This window comes from Bidens hawaiensis, unplaced genomic scaffold (assembly GCF_021521415.1).
Source record: "Bidens hawaiensis isolate Kalapana, Puna unplaced genomic scaffold, B.hawaiensis_p1.1 tig00054934_1, whole genome shotgun sequence".
Lineage (NCBI taxonomy): Eukaryota > Viridiplantae > Streptophyta > Magnoliopsida > Asterales > Asteraceae > Bidens > Bidens hawaiensis.
The window spans coordinates 108789-120486 of record NW_027499906.1 but is presented as its reverse complement, the minus strand read 5'-3'; the positions used below and the strand labels follow the sequence as shown (position 1 = coordinate 120486).

At 37.4% G+C, this 11698-nt stretch overlaps 1 pseudogene; it reads right to left on the bottom strand.

Annotated features, from left to right (window-relative positions):
- Positions 1–9933: 9933 nt before the first annotated feature.
- On the bottom strand, positions 9934–11346 carry LOC143600813 (acyl-CoA--sterol O-acyltransferase 1 pseudogene; annotated as a pseudogene).
- Positions 11347–11698: the final 352 nt, after the last annotated feature.

Genomic DNA, 11698 nt, shown 5'->3' with positions numbered 1-11698 from the left:
AACTTCCGCGTGGTTCTCGACTAACCAATCCATACCTATCACAATGTCAAAACTTCCCAAGTCTATTGGCAACAAGTTAATATTGAACCCGTGACCTCCCATGACTATTACACATTGTTCAGTTCTTTCGTTCGCACATAACTGCCTACCATTGGCTAGTTCTATAGTATAAGGTGTGTCTAGCCTACTGGTTGCTAGGCCTAGGGAGTCTTTAAACTCAGTGGATATAAAACTTAGGTCAGCTCCAGTATCAAATAAGACAGATGCAAAATGGCCGTTAAGCAAAAACGTACCGGTTACCACATTCGGCTCTTCTTTAGCTTCGCCTGCGCCGATCACAAAAGCTCTCCCGCGAGCTTGGTTTCCCTTTTGCGGGCAATCCCGACTAAAATGCCCTGCCTTCCCGCATGCGTAGCAGCTGTCGCTCGCTCCAGTTTCTCTGATACGGCAATTCATCGCCTTGTGCCCTGGTCTGCCACATTTGGCGCATTCGATTCTTGCGCATTCACCCTCGTGGTGATACTTGCATTTGTTGCACCATGGGCGAGGCCCGCTGTATCCTTTCCTTGATGGCTCCGCGGCTTGGATCGCGTAAGCCCTTGCACTCTCCTGCTTCTTGAACGGTGGCTGCTTGGAGTCGGACCCTCGGTGGTGAGAGTTCCATTTCCTCTTGGGATCAGAGGTTCGCTGCTCGATTCCGCACGTAGTCAACATACCCGCACGGACCGTATCCCTTGTAAGGGTGATGGCCCGCGCTACCCGCCTCATCAAAGGTTGGAGGCGCTGCGGCGTTGAGCGGAACCCTAACAACAGGAGGTAACCCAAAGATATACCTCTCGATCTTCTTTTCCTCCGTGTTTGCCATGTCTGGCACCAACTGGCAAAGCTCGTTGAACCGGTTGTTGTAGGCGTCGATATCCGTTCCTACCATGATGTGGTTCCAGAATTCCTGTTGCAGACTCTGAATTTCTGCGCGAGAGCAGAACTTTCTCATCATCATCTCTTTCAGCTCCTCCCAGGTCCTGTGAAGAGCAACTTCTCGCCCCAAAGTCTTCACTTGAAGCTTCCACCAAGACGAAGCTGCTTCTTGGAACATGCAGGTCGCGTAAAGGACCTTCTGGTTCTCACTACATCCGCTAATGGAGAGAACTGTCTCCATCTTGTCAATCCAGTTGTAGAGCCCAATGGCCCCTTCGGCACCCTTGAATGGCCAAGGCTTACAGGCCATGAATGTCTTGTAGGAGCATCCTTTGTCCAAGGCTCCTGATTCGGGTTCTGGGGTCTCATTCTGACGACCCTGACTTGATTCGGCCTTGCTGGCCTCGTGTGTTGCGATCGCTTGCGCGATTATTTCCGCGAGTTCCTCGGGTGTCATGGTAATTCCCTTGGCTTTAGTTGGAGGCATTCTCGCTTTAAAAGAGTGAAAATATATCAAACTTAGCGCATGTACTCTGAGCACATAATGTTTTTATCTTTATTTACTAGACACTGTGTGACCCGTGTTCCTAAGTGTGTGTATAGTTTCTTTTGAAAATATTTTCTTTGAAAAATATTTCATGCGATTCCCCAACGGTTATAGTCTAGGTTAAAACTTCTTTTCCTAGTTCGCTATAACCAGTGCTCTGATACCAATCTGTCACACCCGGCCCTGAACGGCGGAAACAGTCGGGCGCGCGCGAGTGGGGGATTGATAATTAAGCATGGGCCATTGCAAACATTCAAAGTAAGATTTTCATTGCGCATGAAATGTTTAATACAAATACATTACATTGTTTAAAAATTTCATAAAAACATCCAAGTATAAAAACTGTTGAAGATTTCCACGCCATATCCCCTTGCGCGGCGGGAACAACCACGCGCATCGAAGGGATAGAACTAAAATCTTCCAAAAAGCTAGTTTTAGATGTTCAGCGTGAGGTGCTCTAAGTGTGACTCCATGCGCTACCTAGTTATCTCCTGAAAGACACGTAAAAACATTTGAATCAGTATAAACTGAGTGAGTTCACAAGTTTTAGTAACTTGATAAATCGTATCGCGTCATAGTCTTGATAAAAATCATTCTATAACATAATTCTGATAGCATCATTGAAACACATGCTTAGTAAAACATAGTTCTGATAACATAATCTGATAAAATCGTTCCGCGGGTTACGCGCGAACATTTCTGGGAACTGTGCTCGTCTGTGTAAGTGGCGCTGCCACTACGAGTGAAACAAGTAATACCGTCCCGCGGGTTACGCGCGAACGTTTCTGAAAAACCGTGCTCGTCCATGCAAAGAGGCGTTGCCCCTACGAGCTAATCAATAATACCGTCCCGCGGGTTACGCGCGGACGTTGTGCCGGAAAACAAGGCGCTCGTCCATGCAAAGAGGCGCGACCCCTACAAGCGGGCTCAATCCCATAGTACTAGCCCCATGACCATACTAGGCACTCGTCCATGCAAAGAGGTGCGACCCCTACGAGTGGGTGGATCAAACCAGCAGTCCCTACCCTTAGAGTTCCAATGGTAAAGTGATCATTTACTCGAATTCTAGCGCACATACATCGAAAACCATAGATAACCGTTCGCATTGCTCATCATGAAACATAATTTAAACACATAATCGCTTGCATAGCTTGTAAGTATACCATGATAAAACATTATTTAAGTACGTGTCCCCCGCCCCGAAAACAGTTTAAAAGTAGTGAAAACAGTGAAAATAGGGGCTGTGAGACTCACCTGTGGTTCTTGTTAAGGGATTAATCGAGATTCGGGTTTTCTTGGTGTTGGCCTCGGAATTGAAGGTCTAGAATACGATTAAATAACAAGAAGTATATATATTAAGATCAAGAAATAGGAGAATATAATGGTTGAAAAGTAGATCTCAATGTTATATTCTCGGCTTACCTAGTAACAGGATCGGAAATGAAAACAACGGATGCTTGGGAGAGGATTAGTGCAAGTTTGCAGTTCTTTGAAGTGTGTTTTGGGTGATAATTTAGGTTACATATTTATAGGCAAACTCAAGGGAACACAATCCCTTGCTTTAGGGGATTGTAATCTTTTCATATCTAGGTGTAATGATGATAAAGTATGGAAATTATTATTATTTATTTAAAAGTGGAGTAGTGGATAAAAGATTTTGATTTGATTTGGACAGGACATGCAGGTCTGTGGTTGGTGGGAGTAGGGTGGCTGACAGTTGACTTTTCATGTTACAGTGTGCTTTTTCAGGCACTTTTGTCAGTGTACAGTAAAAAGTAGAAATCTCTGAAACACGCTACTTTTTCTTTTTGGGCGGGAATAATCTCCTTACATCTGGAGAATAAACCAAGTGTTCTGCGCGTATTACTTTGTGCGCATAGCTTTCTGCGTGAAGGACATTTCTTTGCTGCGGGTAGGTGCGTAACCTTCTCGCAGTCAGGGACATTGAGTTTCATTTGTAGGTTCTCCAGGTGGTCTTGGTATTTCAACATAGTGATCAGTTATGTTGAAGTCAATTCCATCTTGGAGCTTCAGACAAACTAGCTCTCAATGTTCCCGCCATGCGGGGAGGTTAGTTCCCTTTCCGCACGCGCATAAACGATTTGGGATGCACCCGCCTTAGCATCATGCGAGACGGTCAACCCAATAGACAACATTAAGTTATGGATACATAAAACCAATACACTCGCGCATGGCGCATATAACATATGCCCCCGCTGGTTCTAATATGGCGCGCTCGCGCAAGGCGCATATAACAATGCACGCGCTGATTCTAATATGGCGCGCTCGCGCAAGGCGCATATAACATAATTACCTAATATTTAGGTTGATTACTTGGTTTAAGGGATTGGGAATTTACCGGGTGTCACATATAGTCTTTGTAGAAATCACTTTTATAAATTTAAAACACGATCTTGTGCAAAAGCAAATCATTCAACCTCTTTCATATTTAATCGCACGCACAGCAAACATCACTTGTCTTTAAAACATATCATAAGACACCGTATTAAAACATCATTTCTTCCATTTTTAGATGCCAGATGTTCAATCCATGCCATGTGCCATCATCATGCTAGCTCATTAAACATATTTACTTGCGTACATACTAAAAGTCAGCTACGCTGAGTGAGTTCTAGTTAATCAGATAACATACAATACATCCTCATATATACATGCATACGTATCTGAAGATACATATTCATACTTAACCGGAGTCCCGGCTTTCTTAGCACTTAGCAATCTTTATAATTATCCATAAGAGGAACATTACAGAATATCTATCAAGAGAACATCTACTATTGTCCATACGAGGAACACTATATATTTTCCATAGAAGGAACCATTTATATATTATCCATAGAAGGAACACTATATTATCCATAGAATGAACGATATATATATATATATATATATATATATATATATATATTATCCATAGAAGGAACAATATATGTATTATCCATAGAAGGAACATCGTGTATTATCCATAGAAAGAACAATAATTATTATCCCTATATGCTATCCATAGAAGGTTCAACGTTTATTATCCATTTAAGGAGCATATACTTTATTATTTAATATCCATTTAAGGAACACTAATAAGGTCCATAGTCTGTGTCTACACTATCACTTCCCACGTCTATGTCCGATAGAGATTAGAGAGATTTGCCATCCTAACTTACAATATCAGATAGCCCGCATATCGTTCATACACTTGCCTCCACATACCACATATACAACTATAATCACCTTCCTTGGTAATACGTACAATATCCAAAGATCGTTCACGCACCGACAAGCATTCATTCATAACCTTAATATAATATCTATCAAATAAATGATCTATGGCATACACTTACCACTTAAGGTAAGTGTAGTAACATTTCACATTGAGTATGAACACAGCCCCGAAAACAAAACAAGGAAATGGGGCTAGAAACTCACCTGGGTCCTGTTCTTCTCCGGGTTAACAGTGATACCCTTCCTTAGCTGTGTACGGTTAACTGTGTAATAATTTTAAGTATCAATTAACTTCCTCTAACTATATCATCTAATCGAATCACAATTGTAATCGCATAATAGTTCTAATCGAATGATCGATTCTATTCGACTGGATCTTCTATTCAAATGGCAGATTCTATTCGAATGGTTTATTTCTAATCGAATGGTTGTTCTAATCGAATGACCATTCTATTCGATCATTTTCTTCATTAGATTCGATTACTTTACAGCTGGTTTCGATTACAATATTCATTTGAATCGATTACACGTCTATTCGTTTATGCTTTCTAGTCGATTACTTTCCTTATTTGAATACTTTCTTATTCGATAACTATCCAACCTTTCCTTTAGACTCGCTTTGCCCGTTTAAAAGATAAAACGGGTTAGGAGCCATAACGAGTTCTTTTTTGTCCTTTGACTTGGCCCAAACGTCATCTGTATTACCCATTTCATTCCAACATCTTGTTTACACTCAAGTTAATATTTTTCTTGTATAATAAGGCCCGATTTACTATCCTATTAAGTTTCATGCAAAACCGACTTCTTTTACCCGTCCTTTTCACAAACCGAAAACTACTTGTTTTACCCAAAACGAACCAACTAACCCGTTTACTATCAAGTTCATTACCTTATCATTAATCATGGACCGATCTATCATCCTACCAATTTTCATGCAAATTCGTGCATGAAAAGTAAACTTTTTTAACAAATACGTACTCTTGAGGTTTATGTCTGAAATCACTCGAGAAGCACAAAACCATATCAAACGAACTCCTATTTGAGTGATTCAAGCGGCCACACGACTGGGTCGCCGAGCTCTCCCAGCGCCGCCCACTTCCGCTATCGGAATCCGCTTCTACAGTCGCTGGAAAACTGAAACAGTTGCCGGAAAACTCCATTTTTGAGCTGCTACGGTTTTGCTGATAAAACTGGACTTCCCAACCTCTGCCCAAAGATCTGTTCGGTGGGAATTTTCATTTATATGCCATGAACACTCAGTTAAAATTTAGACCGATCCGATGGTTAGATCTTCGGTAATCATTGTGTCTTTGTGGGTATTTTCTCAAAAACGGGAATTGGAGAAATGTGTGTTTTTGATGGTGTAGGCTATGGTGTAGAGATGGATGAAAACGGAAAGGATTAGGGTTGAAGGGGTAGTTATACTCCTTTAAGCCCATGGACCTTAGCCCATCTTTCCTTTTTGGTCTATAATTAATTCTATTTAATTAGCCTACTTATCCTTCCATCTTTATTATTTTATTATTTCTCTACTAACTCAAGTAACCTTTCCACCATAAATAAATAATATATTTAAAATTATTTTCAGAAATTTTTGGATGTTACACATGGAGAGCCTATCATGCATGGGATGCCGTTTGATGACAATTTGCTCTACGACTTCATCTCTTGGGAATTTGATAATGACACGGGTGAGGTGATAATTCATTGTAAGAGTATGCATCACCTTAGATTATTTGATGAGCATGAACTATCGGTTTTGGAAAGGAAGATCTGCTCAATCTGCATGGATCTCATTTGTGCACCGTTGAAGACGTGCGCAAGGACAATAGCGACACCATCGTGGGCAAGTTCAACAAGTTTGTCCGTCTACTTGTTGAAAAACAACCATTTCATGAACACGAGGTGTTTGAGTATGAGTCCGAGTCCGACTGAAGACCGAAGATAACAAAACAAATACCAAAGACTAGAGGGAGATTGTAATGCCCATTTCAAGATTAGTCTTTCGTATTTGTATTATTTATCTTGTTTATGTATTTGTTGGCTAGTTGGACTTGTTATCTTTTGTATGTTTGGGCCCAATGCCATTTGTATTTGAGCCCATTAGGCCGTTCATAATGAAATAGATGTGCATGAGCACACACACTATATAAGATGTGTGTATCTCATGCACAACACAACCTTTTGCAAAACCTTATCTTCAAAATCACAAAATCTCTCTTCTCTCTCTATCCCTCATGGCAATAAGCATACAAAAACAAGATCCGAGATCTCGGTCCTCACTAGTTATTTCCGCTAACTAGTGTAGAGGTTGATCAAAGATAACTAATAATAGTTGTGTTGTTAAATCCAGTCAAGGGACCTACAGTTAAGTTTGAAGAAATGTGGACCCTACTTGGGTTGGTGGACTTGGGAGATACAAACAAAGATTAAGAGGGTGATTGAAAGGTTAATCTTTATTATGGGTTGATGTAGAGTTTTAAGTTATTTTCCATTCAACTTATACTAGTTATTTTGTTTTTTGATTTCATTTATGTCTAAGTGTTTTTGTATGCAAGTTTTTAGTGCTATAAGTATAACTAATAATGTAATGGTTTAACATGTCTTCTATATTTTTGTGACTGAGTTATCTATATTTTATAGAGTAGTTGTAAGTAAGGACACAAAGAAACTTGTGTTTATTAGTAAATTTTAAGAAACAATGTTCACCTCTATAACTTTTTAATGTTTATTGAAAGTGATTGTGAGATGAAGAAGAAAGAAATGTAATGATAAAAATATATATTAAAAATATTATTTAATTAAAAATAGATAGAAAATATAATGTTTTTCAGTGTTATTATAGAGATGGAGATAAAGATGATATTTGTGCTATAAGAAAGTTCAATAAAATACTTTTAGTAATCTTTCTTTTCTATGTTTCAATTGTTTCTCTCCAAAGGTCCACACGTTGTTATTTAATTTCAACGTTCGATTTTACCCTTATACTTTAAATTTAATATAAGCTTTTAATCTATTTAATTTTTACTCAATTTGATTGTTTATTCCTTATATATCTTATGTTCGTTAAGTAAAAACGATTACTGTTGTGGGTGATCACTACACGATTATTGTGACTATTGTGGTGAATCCTTTCACATTGTTACGAAGAAGATGATGTGGTAATCTTCGTTATGGATGAGTTCGGTACCGTACCGATACCGAAAATCACAAATTCTTGGTACCGGTACCGGTACTAAAATATTTGGTTCGGTATCGGTACCGAGACGATACCTGTATTAAAGGTAAAATTTTGGAAATATCGGGGTACTGGTACCGTATCGATCCTGAAACTCAAAACTTTGGTACCGAATCGGTACCAACAAATACATCATCATTGTAAAATTATCAACTAGTCAGAATGTTTAATTATTAGACCATGGTATTTGATTCGACAAATACATTATTATTGTATACTCTTTCACATATATGGCATTATGGCGCAACTCAATTATTATTTTTTATTGAAATACCTAAAAACCACCCAAATACTAAGAAATTCCCCATTGACAATGATATATATTGTAAGTGATATATGTTGTATATGTAAATACTATATGTGAAAATATGCAGAATATTTCTACGAAAAAAAATATAGAACAACAGGCTAGACGTAAATCAATATAAATAAGAAGAGCCGATGTTATAGAAATACTGAATCATAAATAGAGATCAAGTTTTTAATTCCATAGATAATATAGATGAGATTGTCTATAATGATAGATAAATGAAAGATTTTTTCAAGATTCTTATTCATCTACTTGATATTATGAAAATAGGTTGGTTGAATATTTATTAAAATTAAATAAGTAAACAGTTTAATTGGATTCAGTACCAACGATACCAAATTAATACCGATACTGAATTTGTCCATCTCCAATCTCCACCTCTTATCAAAAGAAGTTTTACGAACTTGTTTTACAAACAAGTGTATAAAAGGGGGTCATTAATTTTAAATAACCTATATATTATTTACTAGCTTTTGAACCCGTGTATTACACGGAATTTGTAAAATAATAAAGATGAAAAGGTCCATTATCTGAAAGAATGAACAAAATTATAGATACAAAGAAAATAAAATATATAGTACAAACAATAAGAAGTCTAGTTACTCAAATTTACAAATTCAAATTTTTTTACGTAAAACATTTGCAAAAATTGTTTTGACCAATTACCCGTGAATAACTATGATAATGAGATGAGAGATTAAAGAATTAGAAGAGAAATTATAACCCATTTCTCAAAATTGTTTTGTCCCATGACCTATGGATAGGTAAGATAAATAAGATGAAAAATTAGAGAATTAGATATTAAATTAAAGCCCATTTGGCAAAATTATTTTGACCCATGACCAATGTATAGTTAGAATGAATGAAATGAAAAATTAGAGAATTAGAAAGAAAATTATAACCCATTTACCAATATGGTTTTGCTCCATAACCCATGGATATATAAGATGAATGAGAAGAGAGATTAGATCAAGAATAAATATAGAATTACCATATCATCCTCATTATTTTCTTTTATTATTATATTTAAATTTACACCTTTCTTTATGCATTGGACTACTTTTTATTTTTTATGTATGTGGATAGATGGTTATTATTAGAATTTTGTTTTATACACGTTTCGACAGCTTGTTTAGTTGCAAGTATTTTTGACCTTTTTGTTATTTTTAATTTATGGATTTTGCATATGAGCCTAAAAGCCCAAACCGTGTAATTAAACCGAAACCTTACACTGCATTCTCGGGTTTAAAATGCAAGAAAAATAAATGATAAGATTGGATATGAGAATAAAGAAAAAGAAATTATATACTTAAAAAGAATTCTCGAATTAAAATAAAAGAAAAGAAAAGAAAGTGTTAGTTGCATTCTTGAGTTAGATCAGAAGAAAAAGATAGAGAAAAAAATTGAAACTTTACAATTATGTCCTCATGACAACATAGAAAAGAGAATTAAGATAAGAGAAATTAGTAATATTGTAATGGGTTATAAATTTTTCTTCACAATCATGCCATATTTGACAGGAAAGTTTTGAAGGAAAAAAAGCCTAAGTTTTCCTTCCATTCACTTTCTTTTCTTTTAATGAAAAAACTTAAGAATGAAAAAAAAAAAATTTCGTATCTTTTATTTTTCAATCCCTTAGATAAAAAACTCAAGAATGAGTAACACTTCGGTTTGGTTTGTTCAGTCTTTAAAATCTAAAGGTTTGGTTTTGGGTTTCGATAACCAATAACCGTTACTAATGGTTTAGCTCATGTTTGATCTAAATCCGTCAAAACAAGACCGTGAACACACATATATTCATCACTATTTAGATTTCAACACACACGAGTCGTTATTATTAAAGTTAAAGCTTCGGCCATTTGAAATAGAAATATAACAAAAAAGAGACAACTACACGATACTACTTCAAATCTTAGAAAAGCAAATATGCTACAAATCCTTACACAATTTGATTCTCGAGATTTGTGGTGTTAAATTGTTAATAACCCCAAACTCGGATCCATTATGGCGACAAGAAGATATTCCATTTACCAAAAGCTATAGGGATTGTCCGACCAATATCGCTTGCTAATTCACTAACCACATGGTATTCCTCAAATGCTCTATCAATCATTTTACATCTTAGTAATTCTGGGAGAAACAACCAGTAAGAAGTTGCCAACACAAATGCCACCACTAATGGTGCCGTTAATTTTCGTGGTAAACTCCACTTAACGTTAATCATTTTCTTGATTACTATCTCCATAACCAAACATACCCCATGTAGACAAAAGAATAGCATCACCTCCCAAGTGGGCCAATCCCTACTAAAGTAGAAGAAAATGAGCTCATGCATGAGCCCAGACACTGCGAAGGTAGTCAATATTGCCGGAATTGGGGCCCACCACCGTCCGACGACTCGGTTAGATAGTTTAAGCATCGGGTCATAGATCGTTGGATGAAGTATGCGGTTGACCATAACGTTCCACCTTCGTCCCCAAAAGTCTTGTAATGATGTGGATAGATACGGCTGGTCAAACTGTGGGTCAAGCTCGAGTTTTAGAAAAAGAGCTACCAGTGTTGAGCTGAGGGTGACCAAAAGTTCGAGCATCAGGTAAACCGAGAACCCAAAGAAGACCCATGCAAGCTTGGGGTTCATAACCGCACGTTGGTTATGGTAAGAACGAAGGAAGAAGGTAAGAATTAGGGTTTTTGTCACGTAACTAAGTAATTTCTTGTTAGGGTTTTTCTGCTTGGAAAACCCTTTTCCAGATCGAGTTACCTCGATCGGGAAACATGCGAGTGCGAAGAAGCTCGCGAGTGGGATGGAAGGGGATGAAAGGGGGCCTTTTTCGAAGGCGAAAAGGATGAGTTTGAAGTTTGCAAGCCATGAAATGAAGAAGGAAACCGCTCCGATGGAATGTACGGAGGTTAATAAGAGGGGAATCGAGAGGAAGAGGACGATGACCGGGAGGATGGTGAGGAGTCTTGGGACGCCTTTCGGGACAATCTTGGCTATAAAAAAGCAATAGCCAAGTGAAATACATGCATAAAGTGACACCTTGATGAGGTTACTCATCTCTTGTTTCAATTCCATAGTGTCTTTTGCTTATGTGGGTTACTTTGATCTATTTCTCTCTCACATATAAGACGCAACTTTTTTAAGGTATGTGGTTGGAAAATGAAGAAGACAGAATGCGTGTCGTACTTGAGTTGTTGAGTATTTACGTGGAACATGTAGAATCTTGTAATAATGATAGTTTAACACCATTTGTGCTAATTTTAGTTAGCATATAGAGAAAGCAATGATGTCTGGAATGTTTCTTATTGATGTAAATTGAAATAATGCTACAGATCCTTAGTATCCAAAAATTAGGAAATCTGAATTTTTTTAATATTTCAAATTCAACATTTCAAATAATTCGGATAATTTTTGCACATTCCTATATGGGAGTATAAATGTCCT